This window comes from Monodelphis domestica, chromosome 4 (assembly GCF_027887165.1).
Source record: "Monodelphis domestica isolate mMonDom1 chromosome 4, mMonDom1.pri, whole genome shotgun sequence".
In the NCBI taxonomy this organism is placed as follows: Eukaryota; Metazoa; Chordata; class Mammalia; order Didelphimorphia; family Didelphidae; genus Monodelphis; species Monodelphis domestica.
The window spans coordinates 193,574,540-193,589,891 of NC_077230.1; the positions used below are offsets into that span (position 1 = coordinate 193,574,540).

General features: G+C 36.8%; 1 pseudogene; it reads left to right on the plus strand.

Annotated features, from left to right (window-relative positions):
• The first annotated feature begins 1,018 nt into the window (after positions 1–1,018).
• LOC100616803 (2-acylglycerol O-acyltransferase 2-like) lies at positions 1,019–2,262 on the plus strand (annotated as a pseudogene).
• Positions 2,263–15,352: the final 13,090 nt, after the last annotated feature.

A 15,352-nucleotide genomic window follows, 5' to 3' on the forward strand; every position in this document is an offset into this window, starting at 1 on the left:
ACTACCACTTACTGGTCTTAACAACAACAGCAATGATGATAACAATAATAATGGGTAGCACTTATATATTAAGATTTTCAAAGTGCTTTAAAATATTGTTTTCACAACAACCTTAGGAAGTGGTTATTTTTTTTATCCCCATTTTACAGGTAAGGAAACTGAAGTGGAAGTTAACAAAGTTGCCAAAGGTCATACAGTTAGTACTTGAGGCTGAATTTGAACTCAGGTCTTCTGCACGAAACTGGGTACTCTATCCATTATACCACCTAGTTGATCATGTGACTCTTGCAAATCAATTACTTTTCTGAGCTTCAGTCTTTTCATTTGTAAAATGTGGATAAACAATACCTTGCAAAACCTACTTTAGTGACTTGTTTTAAAGTTCAAATATGGTTATGTACATGACTGGCATATAAATGTCAGATCTTATTATTAGGAAATATCTAAATGCTTGACTCCAAATATATGTATGACTGAACTCACTTTTCCTCTGTGTATCTAACTGCTACTCAGACAAAACCATTTATTTCTTTCCAGCTTTTTCTATTATGATTTCATCATTCCTCCGAGAAACATTATTTGAGAATATCTTTTTTATTGTTTTCTCAATGGATAAGGCGGTGGTAAAGGGAGAGAGAGAAAATGAGAATGAAAACAAAAATAAAATGAAAGTGAAAAAAGAAACATTTGTTTAAGAGCATATCCCAGGTGGAGTAGCTAGGTAGTGGAGTGGATATGTCATCAATCCTGGAGTCAGGAAGAACTGAGTTTAAATCTGATTTTAGACACTTGCTTTTTGACCCTGGGTAAGTCTCTTAACCCTGTTTGCCTCAGTTTCTTTATCTATAAAATGAGCTGGAGAAGGAAATGGCAAAGTACTCTAGTTCTTTCCCAAGAAAACAATAAAAATGGGACCATGAAGAGTCAAACACCACTGAACAACTTAAACAACAACAAATGTCACATTGGCACAGAATCCCACTAGACGTGGATTGAAACCAAATGGGTATATTTTCTAAGAATTTAGAAATTGGGCTTGCATGGTCTTGAGTCTGGGCCATTCAATCTGAGGGAGCCCCTCGGGACAGCTCACTGTGACAGCCTGGTTGCTGGGGGCAAGATGATTTCCTTTGCACCCGTCTCAGTGCCATTGAAGCAGCGGCTATAGACTCTAGCTGCTGTTCAGTGGGTTTTCAGTTTCCTGGCTTTGGGCATGGTCTGCACAGTTATCTTCATTGGCCTTTTCTTCACCCGCTTTTGGTTCCTCAGCATGCTATATTCAGCCTGGTGGTACCTGGACAGAAATACCCCAAGAGAAGGTGGGAGACAGATCCAGACCATGAAGTGATGGCATGTGTGGAAGTACCCGGCAGACTACTTTCCTGTCTCACTCATCAAGACAGTGGATTTGGATCCAACACAGACCTATATTGTTGGCTTCCACCCTGCTGATGTCCCAGCTACTGGAGTTTTCACCAACTTCTGTACTGAAGGCACCAGTTTTTCTTCTGTATTTCCTGGGATCCATTCCCACCTGATGATGCTGACTTTGTGGTTCCAAATTGCCATCTTCAGGGATTATATCATGAGTGGAGGTTTAGTCACTTCAGAGAAGGAATGTGTCTCATATTTGCTGAGCAAGAAGGGAGGTGGAAACTTGCTGGTGATTATCGTGGGAGGGACCCAGGAGGCCCTGATGCCTGGCTTGGAAGCTATACACTACTGCTGAGGAATCGGAAAGGATTTATTAAACTTGCCTTGCTTCATGGGGCATCTCTGCTGCCTGTATTCTCCTCTGGGGAGAATGAACTCTTTGACCAAATGGACAATCCTTCAAGATCCTGGCTTTGATGGATCTAGGAAAAACTGCAGAAGGTCATGGACATTTCCCTCCTAGTCTTCCATGGCCGGGGGATCTTCCAGTACAGTTTTGGCCTGCTCCCTTACTGGTGGCAAATCACTACAATAGTGGGGAAGCCCATCAAAGTGAGGCAAAATATCAACCCAACCTCAGACGAAGTGCACCATCTTCATCAGCAGCACATGACAGAACTGTGCAACCTCTTTGAAGCCCTCAAGATTAAATACAACATCCCCCCAAAGCAGCACCTGGAGTTCTGATGAACCAGCCACTTCCCATGCTCTCCCTCTGCCCCATCCTTGGGTGACATCACAAAACAATAGGATCCTGACTAGCAACTGTGGTGCCTGTAGCAAGCAAAAGAAGAATAATTCACAACCATATTAGTCATACTTAGAGGATCAAAAATTTAGAGTCTGTAGAACCCAACATTCTTTATTTTATAGATGAGGAAACTGAGTCCAAGAGCTATGAAGTGACTTTCCTGAAGTAACACAGCTAGTAAGTGTCAGAGCATGATTCAAACTCTGGTCTTCTTGATTCCAAAGGCAACACTGTACACATTGACCCACTAATTGCTCCATAATTCACAATATGGAAAAATACCAAAAAACATTGATAGCAACACTTTTTGAGGGGGGAGCAAAGAACACTAGAAACTAAGCTGCCCACCTACTAGAAATGGCTAAACAAACTGGTACATGGATGCTGATGAATAGAGAAAAACTTGGAGAGATCTATATGAACTGATACAGAATAAAGTAAGCAGGACCAAGAGCACAATATTCAAAGAAGCTAATACAACACAAATGGAAGGAACAACCACAAACCAATCAAAAATGAATGTTACAGAATTACGAAGAATAAGCTTGACCTCAGAGCACTATGAAAAGACCCCTTCCTCACCTCCTTTGCAGGATAGGGCAAGGGAGATGGGTCATAGGTGTGGAATATTGTATCTATGGTTAGAGTTTTTCAAAGTAATGATTGTTTTTTCTATTTAGCCCATATCTTCCTTTTCTCTTTTTAGAGAAATATTTTGTTATATGAGATGGTTCTCTGAGACAAGGAGTGGGGTAGGAAGGATTCAGGGGAAAAACTCAGACAATATAAAGATAAAATGTATAAATAAAATTTTATTTTAAAAAACCTTGCTTGAATAGGAATGGTAATAAAAGATTTAGTTGCTAATCTGATGCCTGCAATATATTTACAATTTCATCACTACAGAAAGGGAATTGCTTCACTAACTTTTAGGGTCCTGGACCAAGTTCCATACTCTAGGGCCTTCACCCCTCTACCATTATCTATTATACCCCTAGGTATCCAGGGGCTCAAAGAATGCTTAAATTTTTGTTCCTTCCAAATCTTGCTGCCCTTAGGCAAATTCCCAGTTGCCTGACCTAATGATCACTCAGCAATAAAATTTATGGATCCCCCCCCCAAAAAAAAGAATTTAGAAATCAAGACTGAAAAGGATGGACTTTGGATTCTCCTTAGAATTACTCCAGAATTGGACTCTAGAAAGTAATGCACATAGGAGAAAGGCCATTGTCCCGGTAAACAGGGGACCTTCAGCTTGAGTTGTAGCTCTGCTACTAATCAGCTGTGTCACCTTAAGCAAACCCTTCGACTCTCTCCTGGATTAGTCTTGTCATCAATCAATGAGGCAACTAGACAAAGGGATCTCTATGGTCCTTTAATAATCTTTGAATCTATATAGCTCAATTATTTTTGTTCATTAAGCCCTACTAGGAAAAAATGTACACTCTATTGAAAGATTCTGATCCTGTATCTATGGCACAAGAAGGATTCCTTCACATTTCTCTTTATATTTTACATTTAAGGCAATATGAATTTCCCCTCCCCCCAATTTACCTTGGAACTAGGTTAACAATTTCACAATAGAAATCATAGTTCTCTGGAGTGTAACTCAGGAGAAACTTTCCTAACTTCAGTTGAATTTAAATCAAGTCTAGAACTAGGAAAGACAGTTGTGATGAAGCAGGCACCAGAGACAAAAGAGTCTAAATAAGACATTTTTATATGTAGGTTTATAAAAGCTAAGCATTTGTGAAGGGTGACTAAATCGAATGTGAAAGTAATATTTGCAGATGAACACACAGAGACACTTGGGCATCTAGTAACATTCTTGTTAAAATTTTTGGAAGGATGTTATGTACACAGCAAAGAGGAGGCAGAGCTATTCTTATACAGATTTTAATTTCATATGAAGAAATGGTGAATTAATTTCTTATTAAGTCACATTTCTTGATACAAATCTGACTGATTCAATCTCTTGGTATTCTTGGCTATGAGCTCATTTTCTTCAGCTACACAGAAGCTTAAATACAACTATTTCAAATAGCTCCTATTGCTGACTAGTCTAGTAAAATGACCAGTGCAGAGTATATAATGTATTTCTAAATTAAGCTTCTAAAAAAAGGGAATATGTTGATAGCTGTAATCAATTTAAATGAAAAGGATACTGATAAGGTTTGAGCAGAGGGAACAGTAGATCAATATTTTCTACTCTCTTTTCAACATATTCTTAACCATAATGATAGGCTGTATTTAACAATTGGCTTAGATTTTAATAACTGGCTCTCAAAAACACACACACAAAACCCTTTTAAGTTTTATCTACATTGTTAACATTTTCTCTATCACTTTTTAAAGTTTAGAAATCAACAAAACAATGTTGAGCCCTTTTGGTTGTCTTTGCAGATTTCCAGTTTACAAATGCTCTCACTGGAAATCTAACCATTGGCTCTTGGGAGCTAGTTTGACTTGGATCTAGCTCACCATTGTGTTTTGAGAAATTAGGAGAACTTTTACCTTTTTTCACTCTCCTTTTCCAGTGAAATGGCAAAGCTGGGAGGTAGTGGTAATTATGGTAGTGGGAGGGGGGGACTATAAATACATATGATATGATATGATATATAATATATAAATACCTATTTACAGCAATCATTCTGTCATCCTAATCACTGGTTCTGGTGTGCTATTTTTCTATTTCTAAATAAAAAATAATCTTATGCATCTGCAGAAAACAACAACTCCTTTGGTACCTAGGACAGTGGTGTGATGGGGGATGGGTGTCTCATAGTTCTGCTTAAACTTCCTTTCATTCCTCTATGGCTCAAATCTCAGTACATTTACTATAACAGATGCCTGAACCTTTTCCACCTCTCTAGTCCTCCAGTCTTTCCACCTTACTCAAAGAAGTTGATCTCACTGTCTATTTAACTGAAAACCCCTTTCATGGGGATTCCTTTCCACTTCATAGCACTTAAGTATTATTGTATCTCCTTTCATCCTTCCTGTTAGTTCAGAGGAGGATCTGATCTCTGCTTCTTTTTAAGGATAACCCAACCTTTCTACTAATGCTCGTAATTCAATTTACTTATGCTTCCAATTCTGGGTCCCCTCATTTCTTCCAAAGGATCTAGATTCATTAAATATTCTCTTGTTCTCTAGAATGTCTCTTTCTACTGGTCCCTTTCCCACTGCTTACAAATAAGCAGTTCTCACACTTTTTTGGCTCCAAGAATCCTTTGCACTCCTGAAAATTAATGATGATTCTTTTGTAAAGAGCTTTTGTTTATGTGGGTTATATATATCAATATTTTGTTGTTTCAGTCATTTTGGGTTGCGTCCAACTCTTTGTGAACCCATTTGGGATTTTCTTGGTAAAAAAACTGGAGTGGTTTGCCATTTCCTTCTCCAGCTCATTTTACAGGAAACTGAGGCAAATAGGGTTGACTTAACCAGGGTTACACAGTTAATAAGTGTATGAGGTCAGATTTGAACTCAGGAAGATGAGTCTTCCTGACTCTAGACCCAACATTCAATTCACTGCAATACTTGGCTCCCTCTATCAATATTTACCATAGTAGAAAATAAAGCATCATATTATTTTGCAAATAGTTTTGACCTCATGAATCACAGTTTGATAATCAATGCTCTACAACAATCTTAGAAAAAACAATTTTGAAAAATCAGAACAGGTTCATGTATTTGGAGCTAGAAGGAAACTTGAAAGTCATCTCATTCAAATCCTTCATTTTATAGGTGAGAAAGGGAACAGAGACTTGGCCAAACCCACAGGTTGTAAAGGCTAAAACAGCATTTGAACACAGACCCCTGACTTCAAATCCAGCACATTTTGCTTATATCTCTTTCATGTGATCTTGTTGCCTCTTCTGGCATCTCTTTTATTTTAAATTTACTGCTAAACTTCTAAGAGAAACGTTTATACTATCTGCTATCTAGGACTGTGCTAGGAAATGCTTATCAGCTAACTCTACAGAAAAAAAGAATGTATGCTTGACACATTTTAAAGTTTAATCTGCAGTATTAATATTTCCTCTGTCACTTTTATAAGTCTAGAAAATCAACAAAACAATAAATCAACTCTTTATTTTTTAGCATCTGCCAATTTCCAAAGTGTAAATGCTAAACTGAAAATGTGACAGTCTGGTTCAAATTGAATCCAGGACACCTTTGCTTCAACTCTAAAATTTGATGATTCACTCTGACTTTATTATCTTACCACTCATTCGCTTTTTGATCTCCTGGCATCTGGCATCTATCGCCACCACCAGTGCACTGAAACTGCATTCTCAAAGGTCACTGATAACTTCATGATTGCCAATTCCAATGGCCTTTTCTAAATCCTCATTTTCCTCTAACCTCTTAACATTCTTCTGCCCTTGGCATTATTAGCTAGTCTTCCTCCTGTTGTCTTTTTGTGTTCTGTTAAGAGCATTCTTTTCTTTAAAAATCTATCACCACATTGCTTCACCAAACATCTTACAAACACTGCTTGACTCCTTAAAGTAGATTATTTGAAGTTCAGTCCTCTTTTTGTCTGGGGATCTTTTTAGAAATGGATAAAAGGCTGGGTCCAAGGCTGAATCTCCCCTTCTCTGCTTACACACACACTGCATAAGTAATTTTGCTAAAGATAGGTATTTAATACAGTTTAACAAATATATTGAGGTAAAGTGACATGCAGTCAGCCTTCAGACCAGCAAGAATCCTGAATCCTGCCTAAGTCACATACAGTGTGACCCTGGGCCAGTCATTCAACTTCTCATTTCCCGAAAGTTACATAACTCATTAGACTCTTAAAATGTAAAAAAAAAAAAGTCTTTATCTGCTTTGATAGATGGAATTTCCTCACCAAGAAGTTTCCTGTACCTAGTATTCATAGGTTTAGTTCATATCCTTAATAAATATGTAAAAATTTCCTTGAAAGTCATTCTTAATCTCTTAAAAATGCTTCTCTAAATTAATTTCTTTCTGATTTCTTTTAGATGTAATAAAGAGGTGCTACTGCTCAATGTTTAATAACCAGCTCTCTGAAATGTACTTGTGAAACATTTTTAAGTTTTATCTTCATTATTCACATTTTCTCCCCCACTTTCTTAAGTCTAAGCGATAAAAAATATAATAAATCACACTTTAATTTGTAGTGTTTGTCAGTTTCTAAGATGTAGATGCTCACACTGACAATTTAAAATTTAGCTCTAGAAGGGCAGCTGGGTGGCTTAGTGGATTGAGAGTCAGACCTGGAGACGGGAAGTCCTAGGTTCAAATCTGACCTCAGACACTTCCTAGCTGTGTGACCCCAGGCAAGTCACTTGACCCCCATTGTCCAGTCCTTACTGCTCTTCTGCCTTAGAACCAAAACACAGTATTGATTCCAAGAGGGAAGGGAAGGTTTTTTTTTTTTAATTTGCTCCAAATCAGTGTTCTGAGCCTGTGTCATTCTAGATCCCTCTCTCCCCTTCATTCTTCAATACCCAGTTAGTCATAAAGGTCCATCAGGTTTTCTGTATGATATTGCTGTACCCATCTCTTCCAATAGTTGCTTCCCTAGTTCAAACTCATAAATAACACGTTGAGACTGTTATAATCACCAAACTAACTATTCTTTCATCTCTTCCCCATCTAATCTATTCTGCACATGCTTCTGGATTGACCTTTATGAAATGTTGCTTTCATTCAGTAGGAAGGGAAAGGGTAAAGGAAGGGGAGGAGGAGATAGAGAGAAAGAGGGGGAAGAAAGAGAGGAAAAGGGCATCAGGCAAAGGAGCTTCTTGTTTCACCAGCAGAGAAGCCAGCAGGTGTGAACAATGGAAAATCCAATAAGGAGAAGCATGAAGAAATAGCAGAGGCCTGGGTTAAGGCTTCTACAGAGCTGTTAGGATAATGTCTATTACCAATATGTGGTGAATCATGTGAAGGACTGAATGCTACCCACCCTGTACTGTCAGGAACTGTTTGGTTTGTATATTCTAAATTTTGTTTCTTTTGTACTTGTCCCGCCCCTCCGCTCCCCCCTCCTCATTGTCCCTCCCCCCCCAGGAATTAATGACAGAGAGATTCTGTCAATTTGAGAATTTGAGGATGAAGGGAATAGTGATGAGATTTATGTGTTTATATTTTATTACTCTATTTGTTCTAATTAAACTGCTTACTAAGATAATGTCTCTTTTCTCAGAGGCAATGTATATATTTATTTAATTTTAAAAATTTATCTTTATTTTATTCCAATAACAAAATAATGCATAAACTTTCCCAAGTTACATAATTCATGTAGTTTCTTCTTCCTTCTCCCTCCCAGAGTTGGTAAGCAATTCCACTGGTTTATACATGTATTATCACTCAAAACTTGTTTCCATAGTATTCATTTTTGTAAGAGAATATTATTAAAACCTAAACCCCAAACATATCCCTAAATAAACAAGTGATAAATCATATGTTTTCATCTGCATTCCTGCTCCAACAGTCCTTTTTCTAGAGATGGATAGCATTCTTTGCCAGGAGTCCCTCAAAATTGTCCTGGATCACATTTTGTCATCCCACAATATTTCAGTTCCTTTGTATAATGTTACTCCTTTCACTCTGCCTGAGTTCTCACAAGTCTTTCAGTTCTTTCTGAAATCATCCTGTTCATCATTCCTTATAGCTCAAAAGTATTCCATCATCATCTTATACAATTTCTTCAGTCATTCCCCAGCTGAGGGACATCCCTTTAGTTTCCAAGTCTTAGCTACTACAAAAAGCACATCTATGAATATTTTTGTACAAACAGATCTTTTCCCATTTTAAAATGATTTAAAAGGGAAAGAAATTCATGGTGAAGAGGGGATAGTGCAATGTAGATAATGACTGACAAACTTCCTTATAGATAACATAAGGATCCAGAAATGGATTGGAGTGAGGGAGCACGGTGGAGATGGCCAGATGGTGAGTGCCTTTCAACATGTACTTGGGCCCAGATGATGGCATTTGAGGACCAGGGACTTAAACACACCCACAACACCACTCAGTTTTTATGCATGTGCAACTTCATTCGTATGAATGTTGACAAATAGGAAAATGTGTTTAACATAGATAGAAGAATCAATAAGCTAAGATTTTAAAAGTAGAATGAAATTCTACTTTTAATTCATGAAGAATGGATTTGTAACCAGAGTAATAACATTTCTTGTGTTTTAAGGTAACCAGTGATAATCCTTTCCTTATCTCTACCCTTGGACTATGAAGGCCATTTGGATCATATGGGTACAAGTACTGTCTCTGACACATTCTAGTGGAATGATCTTCAGCAAATTACTTCTAAGGCAGCTGTCCAGGATGCTAAGTTGAATAGGAGTTAATGTGTAATAAGAAGCTCCTGGGAAAGGGTTCCTACACTGGAAATTTGCCTAATCAATGAAATCACAGTTAAAGAAAAACACAAATAAATATCTTGTGACTGACAAGTTGGATTTTTGCTGCTTGTTAGTACTTTCCTGATAGTACTTTCAACTCAATTGGTAATTTGCTATGAAAATCTCAAGTTGCTTTCCAAGGAAATAAAATAACAATCAGTTTGCAAATATTTCTGTCTTAGATACTTTCTGGCTGTATGTGAATTACTTAACCTCTCTGTCTTAGTTTTGTCATCTGTAAAAGGAGGATAATAATCATTCCTGCCTCAGACATTTAGTTGTAAGAATGAAATAAGTTAACATGTACAAAGTGCTAACATGTACAAAGTGCTTTAGAGATCTTAAAGGGTTCTAGAAATACTAGTTATTATTGTAGAACTAGGAGTCACAATTAAGCTAGTAAAATGACTATGGCTTATGGACATGAGAAGAAGAAAAAAATTGGAAAATAGAAGAAAAGATGGGAAGCTAGAAATAAGAATAAGTTGATAGAAAGCAATAGAAAAATCCAGATGTTTTCAGGCCTGAGTATTCAGCCCCAAGTCATATTTCATTAAGGGAATGAAAATGATACTCCACTAGGCTAGTGAAATTGTTCTTAGTTAAGTGAATCATCCATGGAAATAGGAATTTTTTTGATTCTGTAATCTTATTTTTTTAGATGAAACTCATGAAAGATATGTCATATACTTGTCATCTTTTTTCAGCCCTGGAGAAAATGGTAAAGGGACAGGGTTCAGATTTAGGGGGAGCACTACTCTCCTTCCAGGGTCCCTATTTTGTTTTCCATTCCATCAGATTGTTGTTCTCAGTTGTTATAGCTAGGGAAATCAGAAAGAACTCGCATTCATCTCCATAAAAGTGATAGTTTACTGGTACCATACATATTTTCACTTTCTAGCATATTTGCATTATAATGAAGGTCTTTTTGATGGTTGACAGGGCTTAAAGGCTGAAAAGGATGCATAAGTAATGCAGGAAATTTAGGCACTTGTGAAGACCAGTCTAGGTGGTGAGATTAAGGATCAACTCAGAAATATTTTTCCACATTGGAGAATAACTTGAGCAAAAAAAATCTTTATTTTATTTTTATCCAGGAAAAATTGATACCAAAAAGACCAAAGATGTATGGATTGCATTTCTAGGTCTACAAGTTCACTTGTACATCAGAGACATTTAGAGAAAGAACAAAAATTCAATAGGTCTCATTTTAAGACTATAGACATTCAGCTACAAAATACATGAAATCATTATGGAATCACTACAAAACTATGTTCTGTTTATTGTTTTGAGGATAGCTTTGTCTGGAAACACCATTCTTATTTATAGTGTGCTTGTCCCAGATGCCCCTCAAATCACACCAGGCAGAGCTGTCTACTTGCTTTATTAAGTCAATTGAAACACTAAACATTTACTTTGTGCCAGACACAGTGCTAGAGTCTGGGGATTAAAAAAATAAAAAGAAGACAATTCCTTCCTTCAGGGTACTTATATTCTTATAGATATCACTTTACTTGTCTTCTTAGTGAACAGGGGTATGGAGGAAGGGAAAGAATTTGGAATCCACTAAGTAAAATAATGTTAAAAATGAATAAATAAATTATTTTTTAAAAAGAAAATGTTCCACAGGGGGAATACAATATGTACTCAAAATGCTAGATTTTTAAGCAAGAAAACTTTGATTTTAATCCCATTTCTGTTACCCATAACCCTTTGGGCACATTTCTTCTAACCCTAACCCTAATTACCCTAGGTCTTAATTTCCTCTTCTATAAAGTATTAGGGGTATACTATGTCTTAATCCAATAGAATATAATCTCATTGAGGGGAGGAGTTTTCCTGCTGTGGCACAGAGCATTAAGTTGTGCACGTGGAGTCAGAAAGACCTGAGTTCAAATTCTGACATAGACATTTTTTTAGCTCTGTAATTCCAGGGAAGTTACTGAATCCCTGAAAGTTGCAGCTTCCTGTTCTATAAGATGAGGATGATAATAACATGTTTTTCACAGAATTACTGTAGGAATCAAGTGAGATATCTGTAAAGGGGTTTAAAAACCTTCAAGAGCTATATAAATGTTAATTGACACAAAGCAAGTACTTATATCCATTAATACAATCTCTACAGTTCTTTAAAATTTTTAAGTTTGGATCCTATGATATAAACTTGTATGATTTTAGTAAATAGAACATCATAAAAGTAAATAAAATATAATTAGAGGAGGGAAAATGCATTAATAGTTCTTATAGAAGCCTCTATCTAACTTGACCCTTAAAGGAAGCTAGAAATTGTCAAAAGACGAATTGAAGAAGGTGTACATTCCAGCCATGGGGATGGGAGATGGAATATTAAGCTCAGGATTATATCCCAAGAGCTGGACAGGGCCCATGAAATCATCAAGTCAAACACTCTCATGTTATAGATAAAATTCTGAAGCCCATCAGTGAAGTGACTTGGTCACACAAGATCATACAAATACCAGTGTTTCAGAAATTAGATTTGAACTGAAGTCCTCTGACTCCAGAACCAGCACACATTCCACTATCCCAACTAGTCATTCAGTTTGGCTGAAATGTAGACTGCATGAAGCAGAATAAAGTAAAATAATTCTGGGAAGATAAACTGGAACCAGATTGTTGATGATTTAAAATACCAAACGGAGGAGTTTGTATTTTATAAAAGAAGCAACAGGAGTGATTGAATGAATATTCTTTAGTAGGGGAAAAACATGGTCAAACCTTTGATTTAGGAAGAGTCTTAGAAGTTGCTAAGAAGAAAGAACATAGAAGGAAAAGACTGTAACCTGGGAGGATAGCTAGGAAGTTACTGGAATAGGCTAGGTATGTAGTAATGACCTGTTCTCCGGGAGTGTTGCATTGTGAGTAAAGAAAGTGGCTGTGTTGCAAATTGAGACTGGTTCCCTGCACAGGGGTCTTCAAGCAAAGGCTAGACGATCAAATGCTAGGGCTTGCATATTATGGTGAGGATTCTTGTTCAATAGCAGTCTCTGAAGTTCATTCCTATTCTGAGATCTGTGATTTTGTGAACACAAGACAAAACATGTTAATATATCATATAGCCTAAACTCTATCTTCAAACACTTCTAAACCATCTGAAAGATGAAGATTTTGTATAAATTTCCAAATCTCCGGAAGTTTAATTGCCCTCCCTAGAAACCCACATATGAATGTTATACCTACAGTCAATGAATAATTCTTTATAGTTGACTCAAATCTATCATGCTATAAAGTCACGCTTGCTCTTGTTCTAGACTTTATAGAAACCAACTGGCCACCATTCTCTGAATACAGGTCAAATGTTAGAGTGATATGAACTTTCTTAGTTCTGTTTGAAATGAATGGATTTTTTGGTTGTAGCAGTATGTATCATAACAGAATCTTACTTGTATTTACTCTTCATGTAAGGTTACATAATTATTCAACATCCCCTTAGCTCTTTCTTGTTCTGAGGAGATCCCATTTTCAATCTGTAAGTTATTTTTGTAGCTGATTCATCTCTAACTCTTCACATCACTTTCAATTTCTCAGGTCCCTATTTCTTCTCACCCCATTCAAAAATTGCCTTATTAACATTACATTTATTTTTCTTTATATAAACATCTGTTCTGAGAAAACAGAATGTAAGGATTTGAATATACCTACTCCCTAATGTTCTCCCTCCAGTGTAAAAAATAGACTCGAATACAGGACTACAATCCCCATGAGCCTTTGCTCCACTTCCCCAGAATGCCTTGTAATCTCACCTGGGTGGAGACCGAGAAGGTATTTTAGCTGATTCAAAGGCTTTTGAGGCTCTCTTGGCTCTTTTGGACTTCAGTTTTGGAGCAGGCGAGTCTCTTGCGTGATGTGAGGTTATTTTGTCTAGGCCTCTGGCCTAGGCACATGTTTCTTACTTGTATATTCTTTAATCTTTAACCTTTAATAAACCTCTAAAAAATATAATACTTCTTGCAGAGAGAAACTAATTTCTACCTGCCTCAGTCTCCCCATATTCCCTAAAATTTAATCTTTACACCAGTGAAAAGGACAGTCTAACATCTCCAAACTTTTCAATTCAATTCTTCCACAATTCTAGGCACCCTGGGAAAGTAGATGCTGCTTCTTAGAGAACCTATCTTGGGTTCTAAAGGGAGAGAGGACTATGGAAGGGGTAGCTTAGGATCAGTCATGATGCAAATTGGGGTAGGTGGCAGAGAGGAACTATATCTCCCCTTTACCTCTCTTCTTACCCCTGGGCATTCATCTTTCAAACAAAAAAAGTAGTTCATAATAGTAAATATATAGTGAAAAATAGACCATTAGTTGTTAAAAGCCAGCAAGCATATATAAATAAGAAGTATGTTGTTGTTGCTTGTTTATTTTTTGACTAGAATCTACAGTCATTTTACAAAATCGATAAAATAAATGCTTTTTACTTGAGGAAAAATGATACTTCAGAAAATTTTACTGTTAATATGTCCTTTGCTCTCATGCTCAAAAAATGTTCTCCCCATACAAGCATTCTCCTCCCTGCCCCTGCTTTTGGAGAACCTTCATTTTAAGGAAAGGATCAAGACCTGTTTACTCCTTTATTCCTCTTTGGGCTCTGCTCCTGACTCTTTAGACTCCTTTCTCCACTATGTACTCCCATGAGTACCTTCTTTCCTCTCCCTCCCTTCCTTTTCAGCTTCCTTTTTTGGCTTGTCTTCTCTCATTAAAATGAAAGTTCTTGAGGACAGGGACTGTTTTTTTTTGTTGTTGTTGTTGTTTTGTTTGTAGTATTGGTATGCCCAGCATTGGGCTCTTGTCCCACAATGTTTAGTGCTTTTCACAAGATAAGTGCTTCCTCAGAGTTTCCTGACTAAAGGTTTAAAGAGGTATAAAATTTTCATATATGAGTCTTTAACAGAAAAATTATTCCATAGGCCTGATTTTTAACTGTGTAGACCCTTACCTATTAAAGTACACAGTCATTTAAGGATCACCGTAATTTTACTTTGTCTATCCTACAAACTAAAGCTTTGCTTATAAACACCATCAGTAGTCTTTAATGCTTTTGAGCAGGGAAGATGTAATATAGCCAAGCTCCCAAGATAGGAAGCTCATAGTGGAAAGTTAGTGCTCTAGAAGGAGGGAACGATGAGGAGGTAAGCTAGGAGGAGGAAGTGGGGGGAGAAGGGGAGAGATAACATATCAAATGATAACCAGACACATTATTGTGGCAGCTTCTTGTGTTTCGAAGCTTATTAACTCCCACTGCTCAGCAACTGACTAGATGACAGAGAGACAGAAATTTGTTCTGTAAGCTCTAGGGTGTGATAACACCCTTAAATTTGCTTTCTAATTCTTTGAAGAATGCAGTTTTAAAGATATATAAACTGCTGCCTTTGGGAATGTAAAAAAAACGACATTTGTTTTAAGTTACATTTCCTTTTTAAAGCTATAGTGTAGGGTTGTAAAACTTGACAAGCACTAAATAGCAAATTTGCTAATGGCCAGACGAAAATAAGGAAGCCAAGAAAATGGATGTAGAACAAAACCCATTAGGATATGCCTTTGAATTTGAAAGATATTTTGATGTCTCAAAGCAGATTTTTTGAATTGTCTTATTTTTTATGTTTCCAAGTAAAAAAGAGAAATTATGAACACTTTCTTGTCAAAATGTGAGTCATTTAATTGACAGTTTCCATTTGTAGATAGTTCCTTGCTATTGTTTTTGCCAATGTGGTCTTGAATTAAACCATTAGTTACATTTCTCAAGTTATCT